This window comes from Camelus dromedarius, chromosome X, assembly GCF_036321535.1.
Source record: "Camelus dromedarius isolate mCamDro1 chromosome X, mCamDro1.pat, whole genome shotgun sequence".
Taxonomy (NCBI): domain Eukaryota; kingdom Metazoa; phylum Chordata; class Mammalia; order Artiodactyla; family Camelidae; genus Camelus; species Camelus dromedarius.
The window spans coordinates 78,116,669-78,143,433 of record NC_087472.1 but is presented as its reverse complement, the minus strand read 5'-3'; the positions used below and the strand labels follow the sequence as shown (position 1 = coordinate 78,143,433).

General features: G+C 36.7%; 1 long non-coding RNA gene across 2 annotated transcripts in view; it reads left to right on the top strand.

The window, feature by feature from the left end:
• Positions 1-25,994, top strand: part of LOC135320272 (uncharacterized) — a 30,945-nt gene extending 4,951 nt beyond the window's left edge. Inside the window, exons 1-3 of one of the 2 annotated variants that reach the window (XR_010379517.1) lie at positions 9,852-9,918; positions 13,833-13,940; positions 24,481-25,994. This is a non-coding gene — a long non-coding RNA (uncharacterized LOC135320272). Of the gene's footprint in view, positions 1-9,851; positions 9,919-13,832; positions 13,941-24,480 lie in introns of those variants that run through there. The other variant, XR_010379516.1, reaches the window with a different exon arrangement.
• Positions 25,995-26,765: the final 771 nt, after the last annotated feature.

Below are 26,765 nucleotides of genomic sequence, written 5' to 3'. Positions count from 1 at the left end.
GCAAAAGGTTTTAATTTTTGAAGTCTAGTTTATTGATTATTTTTCTTTTTGGATCATGCTTTTGGTGTTATGTCTTCACAAGCCTAGCTCCCAAAGATTTTATCCTATGTTTTATTCTAGAAGTTTTGTAGTGTAATGTTTTACACTTAAGTTTATAATTTTTTTTGTTTTTTATTCTTATTTCAAAGCGTAGTCAGTTTACAGTGTTAGTTTCAGGTTACAGCAAAGCATTTCAGTTATACATCTACATACATACATATATATTTTTTCAGTTTCTTTTCCATTATGGCTCATTAGAAGAAATTGAGTGTAGTTTCCTGTGCTATGCAGTAAGCCCTTGTTCTTTGTCCATCTTAAATAAAGTAATGTGTATCTGAAGTTTATGATAGTTTTAAAAAACAGCTTTATTGGAATATAATTCACATACCATAAAACCCATACATTTGAAGTGTACAATTCAGTGATTTTTAGTATATTCACAGAGTTGTGCAACATCACCACAATCTATTTTTAAAACATTTTCATTACCCCTAATTGAACTCCTGTGCCCACTCTTGCGTCCTCTCCAGCCCTAAGCAACCACAAATCTATTTTCTGTCTCTAATAGATGTGTGTATTCTAGACATTTTGTATAAATGGAATCATACAATATGTGACCTCTTATATCTGGCTTTTCACTTAGCATAATGTTTTCAAAGTTCATTCATCCATGTTGTAACATTTATTAGTACTTTATTCCTTTTTGTGGCTGAATAATATTTCATTATGTGTATATACCACATTTTCCCCCTATTTTGCCTGGAGAGTAAAATGTAAAGTCCTTACCTCCATTTAAGTCCCTTTATCCTCCTCCTTTCATAATATTAAGTATTTCCTCTACATACATTGAAAACCACATCAAACAACTTACAATTTTTGCTTCCACTGTCAAATATGATTTAGAAAACTCAAGAGAAGTCAAGTCCATTTCACTTATCCCTGTTTTTACTCCTTCAGATGTCCTGACTTCCTTTCCGTTGTTCCAAGATTCCTTCTTTTATCATTACTTTTCTGTTACAAGGATTTCCTTTAGCCATACTTTCAAGGTAGGTATACAGGTGACAGATTCTCTTAGATTTTTTTTTCAGCTGAGAATGCTTGATTGCGCTTTTATTCCTAAAGGATATTTTTTGCTGGTTAGGACTTCTTAGCTGACATTTCTTTTACTTTATCACTTGAAAAATATTACGCCAGTTCCTTCCGGCCTCCATGTTTTCTGATGAGAGATTCACTCTCATCCATATTATTGTCTCACATATATAAAGTATTGTTTCTCTCTCATGGTTTCTTTTATTTATTTATATTCATAATAGCTGTTTTGAAGTCTTTGTATGCTAAGTGCAACATATGGGCCCCTTCATAGACAGCTTCTATTGAATGGTTTTTTTCCCCTGTGTATAGGTCATACTTTTTTTCTTGCATGTCTCATAATTTTTTGTTGTCTTTTGTTTTTTTTCGGGGGGGGGGCAGTGTGAAAACAGGATATATTAGATAATATATTGTAACAACTTTTTTTTGCATTTTTTATTGAGTTATAGTCAGTTTACAATGTTGTGTCAATGTCCAGTGTAGAGAACAACTTTTCAGTTATACATGAACATACGTATATTCATTGTTGCATTCTTTTTCGCTGTGAGCTACCACAAGATCTTGTATATATTTCCCTGTGCTACACAGTATAATCTTGTTTATCTATTCTGCATACGCCTGTCAGTATCTACAAATTTCAAACTCCCAGTCTGTCCCTTCCCACCCCCACCTCCTTGGCAACCACAAGTTTGTATTCTATGTCTGAGTCTGTTTCTGTTTTGTATTTATGTTCTTTTTTTTTTTTTTTAGATTCCACATATAAGCGATCTCATATGGTATTTTTCTTTCTCTTTCTGGCTTACTTCACTTAGAATGACATTCTCCAGGGACATCCATGTTGCTGCAAATGGCGTTATGTTGTCGGTTTTTTATGGCTGAATAGTATTCCATTGTATAAATGTACCACTTCTTCTTTATCCAGTCATCTGTCGATGGACATTTAGGCTGTTTCCATGTCTTGGCTATTGTAAATAGTGCTGCTGTGAACACTGGGGTGCAGGTGTCTTTTTGAAGTAGGGTTCCTTCTGGATACAAGCCCAGGAGCGGGATTCCTGAGTCATATGGTAAGTCTATTCCTAGTCTTTTGAGGAATCTCCATACTGTTTTCCACAGTGGCTGCACCAAACTGCATTCCCACCAGCAGTGTAGGAGGGTTCCCCTTTCTCCACAGTCTCTCAAGCATCCGTCATTTGTGAACTTTTGAATGATGGCCATTCTGGCTGGTGTGAGGTGATACCTCATTGTAGTTTTGATTTGCATTTCTCTGACAATTAGTGATATTGAGCATTTTTTCATGTGCCTATTGATCATTTGTATTTCTTCCTTGGAGAATTGCTTGTTTAGATCTTCTGCCTATTTTTGGCTTGAGGAGTGGGCAGTGTGAAAAACAGGATACATTAGATAATATATTGTAACAACTCTCGATTCTGATCACCCTATCCTCTGGCGGGTGTTTTTGTTTTGTGACTTGCTCGGACTCATTCTAAGGAGGGTTTTTCCTCACAGTGTCTGGCTAGTTTTATTTCTGCTCAGTGTTTACAAACATTGTTTTTCTATATTTAAGAAAATGTAGAGAATATACCTTGTTAGGGTAGTCCTTGGGTCAGCAAGCTTACTTGACAACCAGTGATTGGTCGGAGATTATAGTTATACACCTCCAGGCAGTAAGGCAGCTACCCTTTGCTGATGGATCTGGGTGTAGCTTGAGGGGATGCATTAAAAGTGCAGCTACTTTCCAAGTATCTCTTGGTTTTTACTTTCTGTATTCACAGTATTTTATGTTCAACCAGGGTAGAGTAGCTTGCTAGGGCTCATTCCAGTTTCTCCTGAATATGCATGAAGATTTGCTCATGTGCACAGTTCTTCTAGATCACTTGATAACTAGGATCTTATCAAGGCCTGTCTTGTCTGTGTCATTCCCTAGATCTCCCTCTTAAATTTACGACTGACTGGTTAATTGCTTGCCCCAGTCAGTACTGAGGCCTCAGGCGAGCTACGTTGTTGACCTTTCCTGATTGTTAGCCACTGAGGTCACTGATGGTTTTGCTAACGCCCCTGGGCATGGAATTTTCCTCACTCTGCTCCAAATAAAGTCAGCCCCCTCCTGTAGCAGAGCTGCTTGTCCGTGGGGACTGTTCTTTCCCAGTGAAACTTCTGTGTCTCAGAGATGGAGGGGGAAGGAACAGCTCCAGTTAACAGACTCCCACCGTTCTTACTGAGGTTCAGCAGATTTTCTTGAATCAGCACTTTTCAATTTGTTGGATAACTTTGGTCAATTTCCAGAGTCTTTAGCTGGTTGCTTTTTGACAATTTTGTCCACTTTTATAATTGCTTTTTGGGGAGAGGATTTGCCAAGCTCCTCACTTAGCCATTCTAGAAGTCTATCCCTTCTTTAAACGAGATTTTTGATTACATCATTTAAAAATGTTAGTATGCTTCATGAAAATTTGTACCGGTATAAATTAACAGTTTTGATACAAATGACTTATGCATGCTGTGACTTAGACTCTTGATTTGTTCCAAAAATGCTTAGTCACCAGGCAGTGTCTGTATTTTTGTATGTTTATTCATATATATGTGATGATTGTGACACATAAGAATGAAGAGATATTGCATTATTCCCAACAATGGAAGATAATAGTTTGAAGCATCAATAAATGAGTGATATTATTACTTTCCTTATTAATGGTGCCTTTATTTCAGATACTAATGTGTCTGTTTTTTCACATGTTACTTCTATTTAACATTCTTTTCTCACTTTTAGGGAAAAAATTATGTTTCTCCTTTAATACCCCTCATAGCAGATAAAATATTGCCTCCTTGCCATGGACATCTGCAATTCATACATTGACATACTCAATCAGATGGAGTTGTTGCCGGTGGATGCAACCAGCGTTCCAGATTCTTGTCCGGTCCCAGAAAGAATTCAGAGACAAAAAGTAGTGGTTAAAAAAAAATAAAGTGAGAATTGATTAAAGGATAGATAGTACACTTTCAAAGGGAGAGCAGGCAGGCTCAGGTGAGTGGCTGCCCTGTGTTTCTTTGGCAAGTTAGTTACACAGGGTGTAAAAATGAATGAGCAGAATATTCAATGGGGAGGGAAGGGTTTGGGGTCGTATTCCCCTTCTCTGATTATCATCCTAACTCCACCTTCCCAAAGGGAGGAGGGATTTTTGTCCTTATTTAGTCTGGATCAGAAGTGTCATGGCACCAGTGCATGATGGGTACTTCTAATCCGCAAGGCTAATTTTTTTGAAATGAGGGCATAATGAGCAAAAGGTTACATTCGGACACTGGAAATTCCTGCCTTTTCTCACCTTTCTTTGTAGGTCTCCAGGCCACTCACCACCCCAAAAGGTGTGACCACTTATCAGCCCAAAGGTTCCTGCTTTTCTGTGTCTGCCCGGGGACCCCTGGTGCTTACATGATGTGTGGTTTCCTGCATTTGGCTTGTGCCCCTCCTTTCTGCCCAATTCCTGCCGTTAGGTCTGTGTCCCCCTTTCTCTGCTCATATCTAGCTATCTGCCTGCTCTGACAGAGTTTAATATATATTTATTACATAAAGAAACTAGATACCACTTTAGGCCTCTATACTACTTATTTCTTAAGCAGTTACCTTAGATTAGGAATAATTTTGTGGTTTTATTTTTCTGTAACCAACTGGAAGAATATTTAGTGTCACATTTTAATATGTTTTGAAATTTTAAAGAGTTTAATTAAAAATTATGGTTTCTAAGATGATTTTGCCTAAAATGATTCTCCTAGTATCATAGAATGAAAACAAGTTCTGTAAGAAGGTAAATGTTATTGTTATTACAGTTATCTGGTTCAGATTTTTCTTATCCATCTTAGAATATTTTTAATTTAGAGAAGACTAATTTTAGAATCTTAAGTCATTTTCCTTAAATATTCTATAATATTCAACACATTTAAGTTCTCAAAATGGCTTGATAGACATAATTGCAGATAATATCTCAATTTATGGTTTTACAACTGAATTGAAATTTGTTTCTTTTTTGTTATTTTGTCATCTGTAATGGTTATATACAAATATTTCTTTGAGTTATTTTTGTTTCTGTTTTTGTTAGTTATGTTTGAAACTAAGCACTGTGAAAAAATTAGCAGTCCATCAAAAATTGCTTTAAAAAAAAGCCTGCCAATAGACTCATTTGAAAAATTGACTTTGTCAAATGATTTTTAAAAATTAGTTTTTGTACAAACATAAAAGTAGTGACTGTTTGACTTTATAAATTAAAATATTTCAGAGTACTGCCAAAAACCTTTGGAAGGAAATTTGTTTACGGGTAATACAAAAAGGGTTATTTAGAATCCTGGAAATGTAGTGCAAAGACCACAAGGTTTAATACATAGTAGAAATGTATGCTTTCTGATCTATTATTATTAATTAGTCTGCTAAATTCCTACTAATCAAACAAAATTATAAATGTTTCTTTATAACTGTGTTCTAATTGATAGTAAAGCCTCTGTCACAATTAGTCAACTCTGTATTGTAGCATGAAAGAAGCTATAGACAATATGCAAATGGATGGATGTGGCTGTGTTCCAATAAAACTTTATTTACAGAATAAGATGGCATGCCAGATTTGGCCAATGGGCCATAATTTGCTAAGTCCTGATTTATGGAATTATTTTCCTTTACCTTGGAGAACATAAACTTTCAGTTGATTTAAAGTGGGAAGATTTTATTTGTGATAAGAAATCTCTCATTACAATGAAATATTCTACTGTAACTTGGGAAAACATAAAACTTTTTTTCAACTTCTATCAATGTGAAATAAAATTTAATTCTGAAAACAAAATAAGCTATACTAAGATATCATCTACCCAAAATCCAAGTTTGGTAGCACACTCAGCTGGTGAGCCTGTGGGGAAACGGGTATTTGCCTATATCTCAGGTACAGCTTCTAGGGACAAGAACTTGGTGATATCTTATGAAATTTCATATGCATTTACCCTTTGATCCAACAATCTCACCCCTTACAATTTATTTCAAAGTTACACTGGTAAAAGTATAAAAAGGCAATTCACTGAAGCACGATTTTTAACAACAGAAGGCTAGAAACAATTCAAATATTCATTCATAGGGGACAGTTTAGTAAGCTATGGTAGTCACAGTTTGGAATACTATGCAGCTGTATAAAGGAACGAGGAAGATAAACCACTATGAGAGATCTCTAATAGATATTGTTAATTGTAAAAGTAAGGTGGAAAAAGGCATATAGTATGCTACCATTTTTCAAAAGTGGAGGAAGATGTGTGTGCATATACATGGTAAAGGTAGTAGTGGTGGTATTGTTACTTAGAGACTGTGTGTCTGTTGTGGGCTAGTCTGCAAGGCTTGTGCTGTCGTTAGCGGAAGAATGAAGATATATATTGTATTAGCTAATAAATTGCCACAAGCTTGGTGACTTAAAGCAACAGTTTAAAGGCCAGAAGTTTACAGTTCTTGAGGCCAGAAGTCCAAAATGTAGATGCCAGCAGGGTTGGTTCTTTTTCTTCTGTGCCTCTCTCCTCGCTTCTGTTGACTGTCAGCAATCCTTGGTATTCCTTGGCCTGTAGAAACACCACTTCAATCTCTGCCTCAGACTTCACATGGCATCTCCCTCCTGTCTCTGTATGTCTTCTCCTTTTCTGTCTCTTTAAGTACACCCGTCATTGGATTTAGGGCCCACTCTAATCCAGGATGACCCTATCTCAAGATCATCCTTAATTATATCTTCACAGACCCTTATTCCAAATAAGGTCACATTCTGAGATGCCAGGTGGACATATACCTTGGAGGTCACCATTCAACCCACTATACAGATATAAGACTGATGAGAGGTATAAACATCTGTATACCCAAATTTGAATCAGAAGTATCAATGTGATTCATGATACTTATTTCGTAGCTCTGTCCACCGAAAAGACTTAGAAGCAGTGGTCAACACAGTAGCAATGAGCAACCCCATCTCCTGGATGGGAGTCTATACATACCGTTACCCATTAAAAGCAATTACAGCTCCTTTGCAAAGTTACTGATTTTTAGGAAAGATGAGTATAAAATGATATCAGCATGTCTTGTCATTCCAGCTAGCAAGGATGCTTTCAAAAGCTGCTATATTCATGTCAAAAGAACTCAGAAATCAGTCAAAAAGGCTTCCACTGGTGAAAGATGGGACAATTTGAGTAGCAGTAGGGATAACTGCAACTGATTGAAACACATTAGATATATTCAAATCTGAGAATTCATATTGATACAGAAACAACTCATAGGTCACATTTGGAGGCGCTAGTAAACCACTTCATTAGTTTGAAATCTGCTTAAATAAAGAGAAAGAATAAAACATTTCTCCTGCTCTTCTTACATGGCCTTTGACTCAAGATAACCAAATAATTGATGAAAGAAAGTTTTTATTTATAAAAGTGCTCTGTAATAAGTGAAGGAGTAATAGAGATAGAATATCATTCTTTTGGAAACCATTTGGAATTAGTGTAAATAGGCAATAGCCACCAATTACTGCTAAAATCACAAAAAAAGACAATCTGACATGGAAGATGGAATATAACCCGATGGAAGCATTGGTCACACCGCCTCTGAAGTATTTTTGACAAAAAAAAAAATTGAATCAGAATCTTATCAATAAGGTGTTCCTCACTTTATTGCATTTGCTTTATTGCATTTTGTAGATAATTGCGGTTTTTACAAATTGAAGGTTTGTGGCAACCGTGCGTTGAGCAAGTCTATCAACACCACTTTTCCAACAGTATTTGCTCATTTCATGTCTCTGTGTCACATTTTGGTAATTCTCATAATATTTCAAACTTTTTCATTATTATATTTGTTATGGTGATCTGTGATCAGTGATATTCGATGTTACTACTACAACTTGCTAAAGGCTCAGATGATGGTTAGCATTTTTTAGCAATAAAATATTTTAAAATTAAGGTATGTACATTTTTTAGACTTAATGCTACTGCACACTTAATAGTTAACAATATAGTGTAAACATAACTTTTGTATGCAGTGGGAAACCAAAAAAATTCATGTGATTCACTTTATTGCAATATTCGCTTTATTGTGGTGGTCTGGAACTTAGCCCACAATATATTCAAGATAAGACTTTAGATCTAACCACCAATTTGCCAGAAATTCATTCCAAGTACATTCATTTGGAACTCCTTTAAGACTATCTCTTTTCATCTACAAATATGTGCAAGGAGGGTATGTGGTGGACGAGGAGCACATAGATTGAGAAATTTAAGAACTATATCAACCAATTATAATCTGTGAGCCTTATTTGCATCCTGATCCAAACAATTCATTAAGAATGTATGAGGTAATTGGGGTAATATGAACACTGGATACTTGCTGTTAATCTGGAATTGTGGTAATGGTATTACAGTAATTATTTTCAAAGGTATTCTTATTTGGGAAAGTAACATTGAAAATATTTAAGAAGAAATAATAAGATGTCTGGGATTCGCTTCAAAATAATCCAGGGGGAAGAAGGCAGGGATATAGAAGAACGTTCATACCTTGTATTTGGCTGTTAATGTCTCAAGTCATAACAGTCCTCTCACTTTTTTAATGAAATTGACTGTGGAGAATTCTGGTCATTTGCCCTGAACAATGTTCCACAACGTAATTTTTTTCCATCGTGATGTCTTTTAATTTTTTTCCATTCTTGGTACTGTTTCTTATAAACGTGAGCTAGATCTAGGTGCTGTATTAGATTTAGGTTCAATTTTTTTTTTGGCCATGCTTCGTAGATGGTATTTTGTACTTTCTATTGCTGTATATTTCTGTTGATTGACAATGTCTGTCATCCTGCCTTTTGTGATACTACTAAGATTGATATGCGGATTCAGGTAGCATTAACTAGGTTTTGAATTAATGTGTAATTGTTTACAATATTCTGTAAGCCTTTTAAAGTAACTGTTACTTTTGTAGTTATTTCTCCCTTTTCATTCTATTTTTGGGATGACTTTTCTCTCGATTTTTCTTAGTTTCGCTACATGTTTACCTTATGAAATATTTCGAATAATCAGAATGAAATCTTTTTTCTTTAACATATTTTTATTATGGATATTTTCAAACAGACATTAAAGTGGAGAAAACAGTATAATGAGTTGCCTTGTACTTACCACCCAGCTGCAACAAGTATCAACCTTTTGCCAATCTTTGAACTGAGGTTGTTTTCTTTACAAAAAAACTTTTTAATTTGGAATAATTTTAGATTTACAGAAAAGTTGCAAAGATATTATAAAGAGTTTCTGTATACCCCTCTCCAATTTTTCCCATCATTAAGATTTTACATTTCCATGGTTTATTTATCAAAAATGGAGAAACCAACAGTGACACATTGCTATTAAGTAAAACTTCAATCTTTTTTGGATTTCACCAGTCTTTTCCATTAATGGCCTTTTTTCTGTTCTAGAATCCAATCCAAGGACCACATTGTATTTAGTTGTCATGTCTCTCTAGTCTCCCCAAGTCTATGACAGCTTCTTATTCCCCCCTTGTTTTTTCATGACCTTGACAGTCTTGAGGAGTACTGGCCAAGTATCCTGTAGAATGTCCCCCAATCTGGGTGTGTTTGGTATTTTTCTCTTGATTAGACTGAAGTATGGATTTGGGAGGGGATGACAGTAGACCATATTTTTGGCATGAGCACTCTTTAGACCCTCTTTGTCATGCCTCTTTCCAGCATGGGAGGAGACCCAAGTTCCGCCCTCTGCAGAAGAAGAGGGCCAAGAACTGTTTGACTTCAACACCTCCTGGTTAGGGTAAGTTGAAGTAAACCAACATCACAGGTTTTGCAGAACGATGACATTTCGAGTTCTTTCTAATGCTTTGAGGTTTCAATAATATTTTTTGAGCAAGCCAGGTCTTAATTTATAGTGCTCTGTGAAATAGTTATTTATCTTATCTGCTCAGAAAGATAACTATTTACTTATCTTGCTCAAAATCAGTCCTGCTTCTCAATACAAATACTCTTGGATGTGTGCGTGTTTTGGGCACCTCATATTCCGTCAGCTTGCTTTGTTTTTCCAACCGAACTTAACACCACCCAATATGTAATTTATTAGTAGTTTGATTTCTGCTTTTAACCAGTAGATTGTAAGTTCTCCAATATGTGCTGTGGTTTGTGATCATTCACTGATGACTCCTCAGTGCCTCCATGTAGCAAGATTTGAATAAATAGTTGAATGGATTTAATAAATGAGTGAGCCAGAGGTAGGGGCCTGAATGCAGGTGTTTTGCCAGCAGGAGGAGCTCCAGGATATCTGAATGAATGGACCATTTCATTTGCTAGTGCTTAATGGCACCTGCCAGAGTTCTAGCCTAGCGTTTCTCCAATTCAGCCATGCACCTGAAACCCTTGAGGATCTGGTTCAGGATAATGCTCATTTTTATTCAGGAGGTCTGAGTTGGGGCTCAAGATTCTTCATTTCTAACACGTTCCCAGATCATGCTACTGGTCTACACACAACACATGAATTAGTAACCTTGTATGATCATCTCCTGGGTAGGTATGGTAAAGAATCACAATATCGCCAATAATTTCAAAACTTTTACGTTTCTTTCCGTAGAAATGTAGTGGTTAGGAGAGTTTAGGCTTTGGAAACAGACTGGCATTCAATTCCTAACTCAGCCATTTTCCCACTGGGCATGTTAATAACTCTGTCCGTCTTAGGTTCATCATCATCTCTGTGCCTAAGTTTCCTCAGCCATTAAGTGGGAGGAATAATATGTACTTGGCAGAATTAGAGTTAAATGGACAAATGCAGGTGAAGTTCTCAGGATGCTCTCCAGCATATAGGGAGTCCTCAGAAAATGGCACTTAAAGTTAATGTGAATATATTAGAAAATGTAGAGCACTTTACATTTTCAAAGACTTTCACATGTGTGGACTGGTCTACTGCCATGAGAAAGCTAATGATTTATGTCTCATTACTATTGGTTGATGGTTGGTGATGAAACAGGACGCCAGACTCCACTGGATCAGGGGGGAATGAAGTTGACCCGGCCAGCTATGTTCTCAAGCTAGAACTGTTAATCTCTTCCTCATGGGCAGCAAAGCCCAGAGTCCTCTTTTATTTTCTTCCAGTTTTATTGAGATATAATTGACATACAACACTGTACAGGTTTAAGGTGTAGAGCATAATGATTTGACTTACATACATCATGAACTGATTAGCCCAATAAGTTTAGTGCATTATCTGTCATCTCATATAGATACAAAATAAAAGAAAAAGAGAAAAAAAGTTCCTTATAATAAGAACTCAGGATTCACTCTCTTAACAACGTTCAAATATAACATACATCATTGTTAGTTATATTAATCATGTATATTACATCCCTAGTATTTATTTATCATGCAACTGGAAGTTTGTACCTTTTGACTCCCTTCATCCATTCCTCTCCACTCCCCATCCAGAGTCTTCTTTTCTGATGCTGGGTAAGACATGACTACCATGAATTCTTATGACAATAGTGTGTGAATATGGCGGGAGAGAGGAGGAGCTCAAAATTAGTGTATGTAGAAGCATCCAGGCTTGTGACTGTGAAAGGTGAGAAGCTTTTACTGTCTTGGCTCCACATCCAAGGGTAGGAAATAGTGGCTTCTGGGTCGATGACAGATTTGTCACAAGTGAGTAGGAATTTCACCCTTTTCCAAAAAGTAGACACCAGGTAGACATTTCTCCTTTGCCTGGCTAGGAGTTTCCTAAAACAGACTGCAGCAATCACTGCCTGGATTCCTGATCATGTATTGTCAGGTCTCAGGGCTGCTTGTGGATAGGAGGGACTACACAGAAATGTTCCCATTCAACTCCTAACCCAGGCTTGCTGACCTCCCTTGGGCATCACATTCTGCTGAGTGCTGTGGTGGACACTACAGAAGGAGAGAAAATTTCTTTGCCTCAAGAGATCTCTTAATCTCACTGGGGAAATAATTTTTCATTTATTGAGTGTTTTGCTCATGCCTACATTGTTCTTGGGACTATGCTCAATGTTGGAGAAAGAGAGGAATCAGTCTGGAAGAACTCGGAGTCTAGTATTGGAAATATAAGCTAAGGCATGTGTTAGAGGTGCTATTAGAGTTATGAGACCAGGATGTGGTAGATTGCCTTGGGATTGAGTGTGGATACTGAGCGTGAGGGTAGAAAACCCATCTAAATTTCCTGTGAATGTGGTCTCCATACCACAGGGCTGTCATCTCATTCATCCTCCTATGAACAGTAAAGCAGATGGCATCTCACTGAGACAGAATCTGTGAGGTTTTATTGGAAGCAGCAGCCTTCAGGTATGTGGCTATGGACTTCCCCTGGGGAGAAAGGGGATCTGTTAGACCTCAGAGGATCCTATACAGAGATGTTGTACTGAAGAACTACAGCAATCTGGTGACAATATGCACAAATGGCATTATTCCTTCCCTTAGTCATTTATAGGGCAAATATTTCTTAAACATCTATTCTGTGCCAGGATGTGGGCTGGTGACTGGAAGAACACCAGCACAGAAGACAAAAATGATCCTTCCATCTTGAAGCTTGTTGTCTAATGACTTCCCGATGAAAATAAAAACCTGTACTTTTCACTGACTTTTTGAATCCTCCATCGTAAAAAGGCTTGGGTTCCTTAAATGTGTATCTAAACTTGGGCATGAGTTTCAGATCAGAGATCCTCAGTATATTGGAGGCACAGAATGGGTTTTTGAGTTTGGGATCCTTTTGAAAGATTTTATTTGGTTGATGAGAACTTTGGTATGCTCATTTGCTGCTCTCACAGTCACACTTGCCTATTTTAGAACCCCTGAGGGTGAAAATGTTGGCAGCTATTTCATGGAAGGTCTTATTCTCTGCATAATCATCCCATACCATGTACTCTTTCCCATGAATAGGCCACCAACCATGCAAACCCAGCAGACAAATCCCAGAGAAAGACCTATTTATCTTCTTTAAATTTAACATTTTAATATGGTCTCTTAATTTCTAATTTCTGATAATAACTTCTTTTTGTCAACAGCAGTCTCAATTGCCATAGAATCATTGTTAGTAAATGACTTAAAAACGTCTACAGATTATTTCTGTAATTGCCAACATGGTTGTATAGCCAACGTTCTCAAAGTCCGTCTTTGCTTGTGACTGCATTCTCTTCCAACTAAGGGTCCGTATTTTGAATTTGGAAGAAATCTATTATTGACTGTACTGACTTTTTTTTTTTTGTACATTACATCCGCATTATTTGTTTGTTTTATAACTGGAAGTTTGTACCTTTTGACCCTCATATTGACTTTTTAAACCTTTATTCTGGCATTTCTTTCTTCTTATTTTAAATATTTGTCAAGTTTGTTTCAGATTGAGAGTTTACTTAAACACCCAGGGTCAACCTTTCAGTAGGATATATCTGGGGAACAGCCATGCAATGACCTGAGCATGGTAAGAGTCACAAGGGATATTTCTTTGTTTTTCACATTAAGAAAATATTGAAAGTGCCCTGAATTAGAAAAGCCATGTATAGTAGGCTGAATAACGGACCCCAAAACATCCAGACCCTAATCCCTGGAGCCTGTGAATGTTACCTTATATGGACAAAATAGACTTTGTAGATGTGATTAAGTTAAGGATGTTAAGATGAGGAGACCATGCTGAGTTATCCAGGTGGGCCCTAAATGTAATCACAAGTGTCCTTATACAAGGGAAGCTGAGGGAGATTTGACTGCAGAAGAGAAGGAATGTGATGACAGGATCAGCTTTGAAGACGGAGAAAGGACCCATAATCCGGCGGCCACTATAAGCTGAAAAAGGTAAGGAAAGATTCTTCCTTCAGAGCTTCCAGAAAGAACCAGCCCTGCCAACACCTTGACATTGGTCCAGGGCAACTGATTTCAGACTCTGACCTCCAAAACTGTGAGATTAAAAAATTGTGTTGTTTTAAGCCACTAGGTTTGTAGTAACTTGTTAAAGAGGCAACAGGAACCTAATATGCTATCTAAGAGCTGGGAAATCATCTAGGCAAGTGGAATTCACTCAGGAGAAAGCAGTGTCTCAGGAAAGATACTATGAATATTATAAATTTAGCTCAAAACATGTTTTTTTTCCAGTGGGAATTCATACATACATATTTCCATTAATTTGACTCAGATATTGAGTGTTTATAAAATAATTAAGCCTTAAACAATTATCATAAAATCTCCATATGAAAATAATGACCATGATAGAGTCCTATTGCACAAGAGTCATCCTTTCAACTTGGAAAAAAAACCTTAGGGCAGGAACCATGTACATGCACAGGAAATCATTTAAAAGTATAGTATCCACCACATCCATAACAGAAGAGGAGAATTCCAATGAAGATAATGAATAGATGAATTTCTTCAGTCATAACGCATCTCTTAATCAACAATAGACAGTGAATTCTGAGGAGAAACTGAATGAATATAATATTTCGTTTGAAATTTTCAACATGAGGATTAACCTTACTCAGCACAACAGAATACTGAGTGAAGGTCTATGAATGCAATGACTTTCGGAAAGCCATTAAGGATCTCCCTTCTCTTAGGAAGCATGTGAAAACTCACACTGAAGAGAAGTCCTTTGGATGTATTCAACATGGAAAGACCTTTGGCGTAAACATATCCATTAAAGCATACATGGGAATTCACAAATGTTAAGGCTTCACAAACGTAAAGCAAAATGTTATGAGTCAAATCAGTGTGGAAAAGCCTCCAGCACAAACTCTTACTTTAAAAAGCAGAATAGAATATGAAATGGGGAGAAACTATGAAAGTTAGCCTGAAAATGCCTCTAATTGTCCTACATCCCTTAGGAGTCACATGAAGATTGCACTGGAGAAAATTCTTATGGGTATAATCAATGTAGAAAAGACTTCAGTTTGAATGCTTAGGGTAATACATATTGGGGAGAAAGTCTATGAATACAAGTGATGGAAGAATTTTTCACATATTGAGGTATGAGATAGTCCTTCTGGCTTCTACATGAGTTAACTTAAACTTTATGGTAATTAGAAAAACCTGTTTTGTGGCCTAGAAAATATACATATAGACACACACACACACACACACACATCTTCTTTTTCCAGTCATCTGTTGATGGACATTTACATTATTTCCATATCTTGGCTATTTTAAATATTGCTGCCATGAACATTGGGGTGCATGTATCTTTTTGAATTATTGCTTTCATTTTTTCCAGGTACATACCCAGAGTAGAATTACTGGATCATATCATAGTTCTATTTTTAGTTTTTAAAAGAACCTCCATACTGTTTTCCATAGTGACTGTACCAATTTACCTTCCTACCAACAGTGTACAAAGGTTCCCTTTTCTCCACATCCTCTTCAATGCTTGTTACTTGACTTTTTGATGATAGCCACTCTGACAGATGTGAAGTGATTCCTCCTTGTGGTTTTGATTTGCATTTCTCTAATAATTAGTGACTTGAGCATCTTTTCATGTGCCTGTTAGCCATCTGTATATATTCTTTGGAAAAATGTGTATTCAAGTCTTATGCCCATTTTTTAAAATGAGAGTACTGGGGATTGAACCCAGGACCTCGTGCATGCTAAAGATGGGCTCTACCACTGAGCTATTTATACCCTCCCTCAGTGCCCATTTTTTGGACTGGATTGTTTGTTTTTCTGACACTGAGTTGTATGAGATGTTTGTATATTTGGGATATTAACCCCTTGTTGGTTGCATCATTTGCAAATATTTTCTCCTCTTTCATAGGTTGTATTTTTGTTTTATTGATAGTTTCCTTTACTGTGCAAAAGCTTTTAAGTTTAATTCGATCCCATTTTCTAATTTTCGCCTTTGTTACTTTTGCCTTAAGAGACTGATCTGAGAAAATATTGCTAAGGTTGATGTCAAAGAGTGTTATGCCTATGTTCACTTGTAGGAATTTTATGGTTTCAGGTCTTACCTTTAGGTATTTAGGCCACATTGAACTTATTTTTGTATATAATGTGAGGGAATGTTCTAATCTCATTGTTTTATATGTAGCTGTCCAGTTTTCCCAGCACCACTTGTTGAAGAAACTGTCTTCTCTACATTGTATATTCTTGCCTTCTTTGTCATAGATTAATTTACCATAGGTGTATGGGTTTATTTACGGGGTTTCTATTCTGTTCCATTGATCTACGTGTTTTTTCTTGTTCCTGTGCCATGCTGTTTTGAGTACTCTAGCTTTGTAGTATAGTCTGATGTCTGGGAGGGTTATGCTTCCAGCTTTATTCTTTCTTCTCAGAATTGCTTTGGCAATTCTAAGTCTTTTGTAATTCCATATAAATTTTAGGATTATTTGTTCTAGTTCTGTGAAAACTCATGGGTAATTTCATAGGGATTGCATTAAATCTGTAGATTGCTTTGGGTAGTATGACCATTTTAATAATATTAATCCTTCCAATTCAAGAGCACAGTGATATCATTCCATTTTTTTGAATCATCTTCAATTTCCTTCATCAATGTTTTATAGTTTTCAGAGTATAGATCTTTCACCATCTTAGTTAAGTTTATTCCTAGGTATTTTTTGATGCAATTTTAAATGAGATTTTTTTTTTTACTTTCCCTTTCTATATTTCATTATTAGTATATAGAAATTCTTAAACAGATTTATGTTTATTAATATTGTATACTGCAACCTCACTGAATTCATTTATTAGTTCTAATAGTTTTTTTGGTGAAGACTTTAGAGTTCACTTATGCATTCTGTATATATCACCTAGTGTTAATTCATTCAAGTGTATTTTTCATTTTAGTCATTGTATTCTTCAGTTCTGGTTGGTTCTTTTTTATATTTTCTAGTTCCTTCTTATAATTCTCACTGTGTTTATCTGTTCTTTTCCCTAGTTCAGTTAGCATTCTTATTACTAATGCTTTGACTCTGTCTGGTAAATTATTCATTTCTGCTTCATTAGCTATTTTTAACGTTTTTTATTGTTGTTTCTTTTGAAATAAACTCCTCTGCCTTCTCATTCTGCTTAACTTTCTCTGTCTCTATGAAATTAAGTGAAACAGTTACCTATGCTGGTCTTCAAGGGGTGTCCTTGTGTGGGAGCATCCCTATACAGTCTGCAAGTGCCCAGTGGCTTTGGTGGGAGAAGTGGATCTGAAATGAGCATGAGTCATGATTTCTCCCAGGGTGTGCTGACAGCTGTCACCTTGGTAGGAGATGGGGCTGGAGATGGAGGGGCTAGAGCCCAAGCCAGGCGTGGGCTAGGGCTTCTCCTCTGCTCAGTGACCAACTCCATCCTATCTGTGTGTGCTCTCTCCCCTCCCAGCACTGGCACCCTTGCCCCAAGGGGGAGCAGTGATGGATCAAGAGGGACTGGAACAGACAATCAGCATGGGTCAGGATGCAGGCTGTGATGGTCCCTGCCCCAGAATTTCAGACCATTCCTAATTTGCTACCTCTGCAAGTGCCAGCAATGGCTGCCTTCACTCCGTGCAGATGCCAGGTTGGGTCCAAGCCGGCTTCATCCCTCACAATCGTGCACTCCCTTCTCCCATGGCAGCCCTCACCCTAATGTGGACCTGCACCATGGAGCAGATGCTCAGCTCAGACTGCGGTGCATGCATGGGTGGTTGCAGGAAACTGGCCAGAGTCCTGGGCAGTTTCAATCTGCTCCCTCCCCCTTGTTCCCAGGAGTAAGCAAGCATGTGCAGACTCTTCACAAGTGGAGTGTAGGTTTCTTATAGTCCTCCTGTTAATCCCACTGGTTTTCAAGCCAGCTCAGGGGACTTGTCTTCCAAAGCTGGGGTGCCCAATATATGGCTTGAACTTCTCACTCCCCAAGGAGGATCTCCGAGCCTATGTAATCCCTTTCCTCTTCTGTGTCCCCTCCAAAGGCACAGGTCCTGACTTGATTGCTTCTCTTCCCTTCCTACTTGATTCTGTGTGGATCTTTCTTACAGCCTTGGTTATAGAAGAGTCTTTCTGCCAGTCTCCTGTTTGTTTTCAGTGAGAATTTCCCCACATGCAGATGTATTTTTGATATGATCGTGGGGGTAGGTGAGCTCCACATCCTCCTACTCTGCCATCTTGATCTCCCCTTCTCTTCTCCCTCCCCCTTTTTGCAATCTCCTCCTCTCCTAAGCCTTGAAAAACCTTTAAGATTATAAAAATAGCTCTCAAAAAAACGTTCTGAAATCTGCAGGCATGAGATTGCACCAATGATCCTAAGAAAAGGGCATGAAAAACTGGAACAGTCAACAGTTCCAACCACAAATTTTCAGCAGTTACAGATAAGGAAAATTGCAGGTTGGGAAAGACCACAGTCACTTACCTTTCTTCTTGCCCTATATAAATTAAACCTGCTTCAGCTTGGGGAGTTTATTTTTATTAAGTTTCTAGCTGATGGACATCAGTTGAATAAAACCTTTAAATACTATTAGAGTCACAATTGTTTCCTCTTGACAGGTTCATTCTGTAATTATAAAGGGGGAAATTCATCACAAGGACATAATCCTGAATGTTTAGGGACCTAATAACAGAGCTTCAAAATATGTCAAGAAAAATCTGATAGAATTGTAAGGAGAAACAGATAAATCCACAATTACAGTCAAATATTTCAATACCCCCCTCTCAATAATCACTAGAATAAGTAAACAGAAGAGAAGTAAGGATATATAAGACTTGAATAACACTATCAATCAACTTGCCCTCATTGACATTTATAGAACACTCCAACCATCAGCAGACTACACTTTCTTTACAAGAGTACATGTAACCCACTTACCAAGATAAACAATATTCAGGGCTTTGAAACCAATCATATAAATTTAAAAGTATTCACATCATATAAAGTATGGTCTGGGACCAGAACTGAATTAAATTAGACATCAAAAACAGAAAGATCTCTGGAAAATCCCCGAATGTTTTGAAACTAAATTACATACTTCTAAATAATCTACAGATTAAAGAACAAGTAAAACTTGAAATTAGAAGGTATTTTGACCTAAATTAAAGTGAGAGCACAACATGTAAAAATTTGGGGATGCAGTTAAAGAAATACTTAGAAGTAAATTTATACTATATTTATACTAAACATTTATATTAAAAAAAGAATGCTTCCTTTTTAAGAAACTAAAGCTATAAGGGCAAATTAAATCTAAAGTAATCAGAAGAAAGAATAAAGATCAGAGCAGAAATTAATGAAATAGAAACCAGAAAACCAATAGAGGAAATTAAGGAAACCAGAAGCTGGTTCTTTGAGAAGATCAATAAAACTGAAACCTCAAGCCAGAATGATCTGAAAAAAAAGAGAGAAGACACTAGTCATTAATAGTAAGAATGACAGAGGATAAATCACTGCAGATCCTAAAGATGTAAAAAAAGATAAAAGGGAGTACTGTCAGCAAAGATGGAGGAGTAAGGATCCCTGGAAGTCCACTCTGCCATAAAAGCAACAAAAATTTGGCAAATATTATCAAAATCAACTTCTTCACAACTCTGAAAATTAACCAAAGGTTTTCAGTTACCTGGGAAGTATTTAGTCAAGAAAATATATTGAGTCTCAATAAGAACAGTAAACTCTGTGGCGTTTTAACTTTCCCTACTTCCACCCCCAGTGCCCCAGTTCAGTAGTAGACTTGAAAAGGCCATATTCCTGGTACTGGAAGGGGCAGAAGAGAGTTACAGCTCTTTCAAAGAGCCGCTATGATCATGGGAGTACAAATATCTCTTTAAGACCCTGCTTTCAATTCTTTTGACTATATATCCAGAAGGGAAATTGCTTCATCACGTGGTAGTTCCATTTTTAATTTTTTTGAGAAACTGCTATACTTTGTCCATAGCAGCTGTACATTTGATATTCCCACCAGCAGTGCACAAGGTTTCCAATTTCCCCACGTTCTTGCCAACACTAGTTATTTTCTGGTTTTTGGTAGTAGCTGTCCTAATAGGTGTGAAGTGGTATCACACTGTACTTTTGATTTGCAGTTCTCTAATGATAGCGATGTTGAGCATCTGTTCATGTGCCTATTGGCCATCTATATGTCTTCCTTGGAAAAATGTCTATTTAAGTCCTCTGCCCATTTTTAAATTGGGTTGTTTTGTTGTTGTTGTTGAGTTTTAGGGGTACTCTATATTCTGGATATTAATCCCTTATCAGATGTATGATTTGTAAATATTTTCTCCCATTCTGTTGGTTTATTGTGTTGTTTATGTCCTCTGTTTCCTTAGTTACCTTCTGTTTGGTTTGCCTACTCATTATTGGGAGACGGGTTTGAAGTATCCATTATTGTAGAACTATATACCCATTCAATTTGGTCAATTTTTGATTCATATATTTTGATGGTCTGTTATTAGGTGTGTAAATGTTTATAATTGTTACATAGTCTTCTATATTGAACTTTTTAAAAATATATAATGTCCTTCTTTGTCTCTTGTTAACATTTTTTTAATTTAAAGTTTATTTTGTCTGATATTAATATAGCCATCCTTGCTCTCTTTTTGATTATTATTTGCATGGAATAACCGTTTACATCCTTTCACTTTCAACCTATTAGTGTTTGGGGGTCCAAAATGAATTCCTTGTGGACAGCATATAGTTGAATCACTTTTTAAAAAATCCATTCTGCCAGTCTCTGTCTTTTGATTGGAGTTTACTCTATTTCCTTTAAAATAATTACTGATAAGGAGGGACTTAGTTCCATTTTGCTATTTGTTTCCTATATGTCTCATAGCTTTTGGTTCCTCATTTCCTGCAACACTGTCTTCTTTTGTATTTAGTTGTTGAGTTTCCTTTTTTTTTAGTGAAACTTTTAAATTCCCTTCTCATTTCTTTTTATATTGATACCAGCTTAATTTCAGTAACATACACAATCTTCTCCTTTAACAGCCCATCCCCACCTCTTTCAGTTGCTTATTTCACAAAATTACATTTTTATACATTGTGTCCAAAAACTTAAGCTAATAAACTTTTTTGAAATGCATTAGTCTGTCAAATTATGTAGAAAACAAAATGTGGAGTTACAAACCAAAGTTAGAGTAATACTATTTTCTAGATTAATAACTGGTCTTTAAAAATGTATTAGTCTCATATTATGTAGAAAACAAAAACTATGCATACATACCATAGTTACAATAATGGCTCCTTTTATAACTGCCCGTGCATTTACCTTTACTGAGATCTTTTATTTTTTCATATGGCTTCAAATTACTGCCTATTGTCCTTTCATTTCAACCTGCAGGACTCCCTTTATCATTTCTTGCAGGGTAGGCCTAGTGGTAATGAACTCTCTCAGCTTTTGGTTATATGGTATTGTTTTAATTTATCCCTCACATTTGAAGGACAATTTTTCCAGACATAGGATTCTTGGTTGGCAGTTTTTTTTTTCTCTTAACATTGTGAGTATATCAGCCCCCTGCCTTCTGGCCTCCAAAGTTTCTGATGAAAAATCTGCTCATGATCTTATGGAGGATGGCTTGTATGTGATGAGTCACTTCTCTCTTACTGCTTTCAAAATTCTTTGTTTTTGTCTTTTGACCACTTATAATGTGTCTTTCTGTAGCTCTATGTGAGTAAATCTTACTTAAAGTTCATTGAGCTGCTTAGATGTTTATATTCATATCTTTCATCAAATTAGAGAATTTTTGGCCATTATTTCTTTAAATATTCTCTCTGCTCCTTTCTCTCTTCTCTAGAGTTCCAAAATAGTTACACCAGACAGATTCTGCCAGTGAAATTGTTGTTTAGATGGGAGGGAGATTTATGGTGCTTTCTACTTCCTCATCTTCTCAGAATCCTCCTTCAGTCAACTGATTTTTGAATAAAGTGCAAAGTCATTTGAACAGAGAAAGGACACTGTTAATAAATGATTCTGGAGTAATTGAATATATATATATTTAAAACTCAAAAAAATTAAAAACCAAGATGAACCTCAACCTACACTTCACACCTTATAGAAAAGCTAATTCAGGGAGGGGAGAGTATAGCTCACTGGTAGAGTGCATGCTTAGCATGGATAAGGTCCTGGGTTCAATCCTAGTACCACCATTAAAAATAATAATAATAAATTAAAATTAAAAAATTAATTTAGACCAATCACAGACTTATAGGTAAAATATAAAATTATAAAGCTTCTGAAAGAAAATATAGGAGAAAATCTTTGTGACCTTCAGTTAAGCAAAGGATTTTAGTTATGATTCATAAAAGAAAATATTGATTTATTGGATGTTATAAAAACCAAAATTATAAGTACAGAAATAGTCTGCAGAGAAAGGTTAAATTTACAGTACCTCCTCCTGGCATGGTTCATGTTCTTCCTCCATCCTTTCTGGAGGGCCATTATAGTGTTTGTCTCTAAAGATACACTCTTTTTCTCAGAAAGTGGTTAGCATCTAGTCTATCTGGGAAGTCAGAAGAGACCACAGAAGTAAGTCAAGAATCACCAGCAACTGTCGTAGGATCACTGGGCTGGGAGTCATTCACACTCCAGCACTGCCTTCACTGTCTGATAGAGAAGAGATACCGGCAACTCACACAGTGACACAAAGCAGAATGACAGAGTTGTTGTGGGAAAACTGAAGAAGGAGAAGCAAGGGGTTTGGGGGAGACTTCCCAATGGGGCAGGCATCTGAGCTTAGCCTTGAAAAATCAGCAGAATGTTGACAGACAAAAACAAAAACGAAACAGACAAGTACAGGCAGCTCTCCCCATCCTTTATAATTCTGAGGTTAAAATAAAAGGGACACCATTCACTATTAAAACTATCACCACAAGTGCATTTAGAAGAGAATCAGGTCATCTGGTTGGAAAGGAAGTAGAGGGAGCTTCCCAGATGGTGATGGCAAAACCGAGTCCTGAAGGGTGAGCAAGAATTAGCAAAAGAGAAGGACAACCCTGAGCAAAGTCCCAGAATGTGGAAGCCCAGACTGGATAGACAAGATAGTGACTATCCATGATGTCCTGAGTGTTTGACACCTGGAGGGCCTGGGAAGAGGACTTTCTGTCACAGGAAAGTGGGGCCTATCATAGAGAACTTTGATGGACATGTCATGGAGAGGAGAACTGATTCTGAACACTCTGGGAATCCAGAGAAGATTGCCAAGGAGAATAGTGATATATTTTTTCATATGTGGCCCTCTGGGAAGGCAACCCTGGAAGCAAAATGGATTGGCCAGCCACATCTCAGAGGCAGGAGTTCATTATGGTGTAAAATAATGGGAAACCGGAACCAAGGCTGTGGAATTGGGAATGAAAGAAGACAGCAGTAAAGAGACAGGAGATATTGGAGAAGTAGGTCTGAAGTCAGAGGTGAAGAAGAGCAAAAAGCTGACAAAGATTCATTTGTGTGGGCCACAGTGATGAAAAATAATTCAAAGAAAAGTTAAAATATTAGTTTGAACAACACAAGTAGTGGATATAAACATTCACGACCATAGAGAGGTACTACTTTCTTTAGAGTTCACGGACTGCTTCTGAGTTCAGCTCAGGTTTCTTACTTCCTGCCCCAATCCCTAAACTGGATCTAATAAAAACTGTGAAGATTTATTTGGGGATACTGTCTTTAGATGCTAGGCTTGGATCAGGAAAATAGCTTCTTAAAAGCAAGATCTTAATTTTTTTTAAAACTTTGCTTGGTTAGTCAAATGTAACTCTAATGTAAGTTACAGTACATATTTGCTTTTCTCTTCAAGGAATAATATGGAGCCAGATAGATTTCAATAACTTACCACTTTGCAACACCAGGCAGGGTCCCTGGTGCATTCTTTTGATCATCATTGGCTACTGGACACTCTTGTGTGTCATGTATAAACTGGACACTGGGCAACCAGTAGTGATCAAGACCAACATTGTCCTTGCCCTCATTTCTAGTGAAGAAGACAGACACAAAACAGGTGTGAGGTTCAGGAAATGCCTCCATTTCCTTCTTAATTTCAAGACTAAAATTAAAGAAACATTCTTGCTATATAATTATGTCCATAAATTCATTCAGAAGAGAGGCTGGTCATCCAGATGGAAAGGAAGTAGAGAGAGCTTCCCAGATGGTGATGCCAAAGCTGAGTCTTGAAGGAAGTGTGGTTTTAATCATCCACAATGATAATACTTTTTTCTATTTTACTTTTTGTTCTAATATTTATTCCTTTATATTCATTTTATACCATTTTAATCGTGTATAAGATTGGACTTTTTACATATTCATGGTGAAGTAAATCATTATGTAATGACTCTTTCAATCCCAATTAATACTTTTTTTGTCTTAGTATTTTTAGTATGATATTAACATAACTGACCTTGCTTTATCTTGATTAGCATGTACCTGGCAAATTTTCTTCCATCCCTTTGTTTCAAATGTTTCTGTATCCTTTTTTTTGCACAGGTAAGGATACCATCAACAAAACGAAAAGACAACCTACAGAATGGGAGAAAATATTTGCAAATGATCGACCTACAAGGGACTAATTTTCAAAATATACAAGCAGCTCATACACCTTAACATCAAAAAAACAAGCAACCCAATCCAAAAATGGTCAGAAGACCTAAATAGATATCTCTCCAAAGAAGACAGACGGATGGCCAACAAGCACATGAAAAGATGCTCAACATCACTAATTGTTAGAGAAATGCAAATCAAAGCTACAATGAGATATCACCTCACACCAGCCAGAATGGCCGTCATTAAAAAGTCTACAAACGATAAATGCTAGATAGGGTGTGGATAAAAAGGAACCCTCCTACCCTGTTGGTGGGAATGTAAATTGGTGCAGCCACTATGGAGGACAGTATGGAGGTCACTTAAAAAACTAAAAATAGACCTATCATATGATCCAGCAATTCCACTCCTGGACATGTACCCAGAGAAAAATATAATTTAAAAAGACACATGCACCCCAGTGTTCATAGCAGCATTAGTTACAACAGCCAAGACCTGGAAACAACCCAAATGTCCATCAACAGATGACTGGATAAAGAAGATGTAGTATATATATATACCAAGGAATACTACTCAGCTATAAATAGAATAAAATAATGCCATTTGCAGCAACATGGATGGACCTGGAGATCGTCATTCTAAGTGAAGTAAGCCAGAAAAAGAAAGAAAAATGCCGTACAATATCACTTATATTTAGAATCTTAAAAAAAAGGACACAAATGAACTACTTGTTTATAACTTAGATGATTAATTTCTTGAATATGTGTAAGCACATTTGACTGTTCTTTATGATTGGGTTACTGCATTCTGTTGATTCTTATTTTGTAGTTGTCTTTATTTCTTTGATAACTGTGTAAGTTTAAAAGGCAAAGCTCTAAAAAATTAATAAAATAAAATACATAGGATAGCAAAGGAAACAAATTATATCAAAACAGTTGTCTAAACACTAGAAGAATGTGTGATAGAGTAGTATATTTGCTTCTTTAGCCCAAGCGTCGATCTAATAAACTCTTGTGATTTCACTGTATTGATGTGCATGTATGACATTCTGAGACATCTTTAACAACTATCAGGAGATTTGAAAATAACTGCAATTTCTGTCAATGGCAAATTCTATGGTGGTTTATTGCCTACATTCATAATTGAAGCAAATGCTAACTTTCAACTGGAGACTGGTGAAAATAAAGATGTCATGCCCCCCCCAAAACCCTCAAAAACCAAAAAACAAATATTTCTGTATCCTTATGATTTGCTAGGTCTGGCATAAACACTATATGGCTAGATTTGTTCATTTTCATCCAAAATGACAATCTCTGACTTTAACTGGAGAGTATATCCCATTAACAATTTTTATTACTGATTATGTAATAAATACATGAATTTCAAATGTGAATGTATTCCTACCTTCTTACATTTTGCTTTCTATTTTTCCTGCCATTTCCTAAATCTTTTTCTACTTTCTTGACTTTTAAATATTGATTTATGTGTTTTTGCTTGTTTTTCTCATTGTCTGCCTCATGATTAAAATAATACATATTACAATAGTAATAATATGAAATTATTCAAAATATTTGGAAATTATAAGGGGATCAACTTTTCTGCCACATACAATAATACAATGATCAGTCACTCCAATACGTGATACAGTGAGGTGCTGGTGTCAGAAGAGACAAATGTATCCATCGAGGCCTGTGACAGTGTTCTGCAGATTGGCGCGCACCTGGCCGTATGGTTTCTCTGTAGCCATGTCCTTCAAACTTTGGGTGGCACAGCAGCTCCACAAGGGGTCTTGAGCAAGCGCAAACGTAACGTGTTCAAGAAGGGGCGTGGCTAAAGTTGATTCCGGAGCCGGAAGTAACTCTTCTAGCATTTTCACTGCACCTGTCACGAGGCTCTCCATGGTGTAGCGCCCATTCCGCGGCCCTGAGGTATCTTGTGAGGGCTTTGAGGAGGGACTGTGGGTTTTTTTATTGGAGGGGTGGGTGTGGGGTCATTGAAGGGGATGTGGGGGTTAATAATCGGGATTTTTGGTGTAAATATGGGGACTTGTTCTAATTTGAGTGCTCAGATTGTTAACTTCCGTCTTTCTTCTTATATTGTCATCTTAAAGTTCCATCTAAGACTGCAGGTGGGTATGTATTGTTTTAATTTTTAATTTCTAAGTATTTTCTAATTTCAGTTAGTTTTCTTTTTACCAAGAGTTACTTAGAAATGCCTTTTCAATTTTCAAA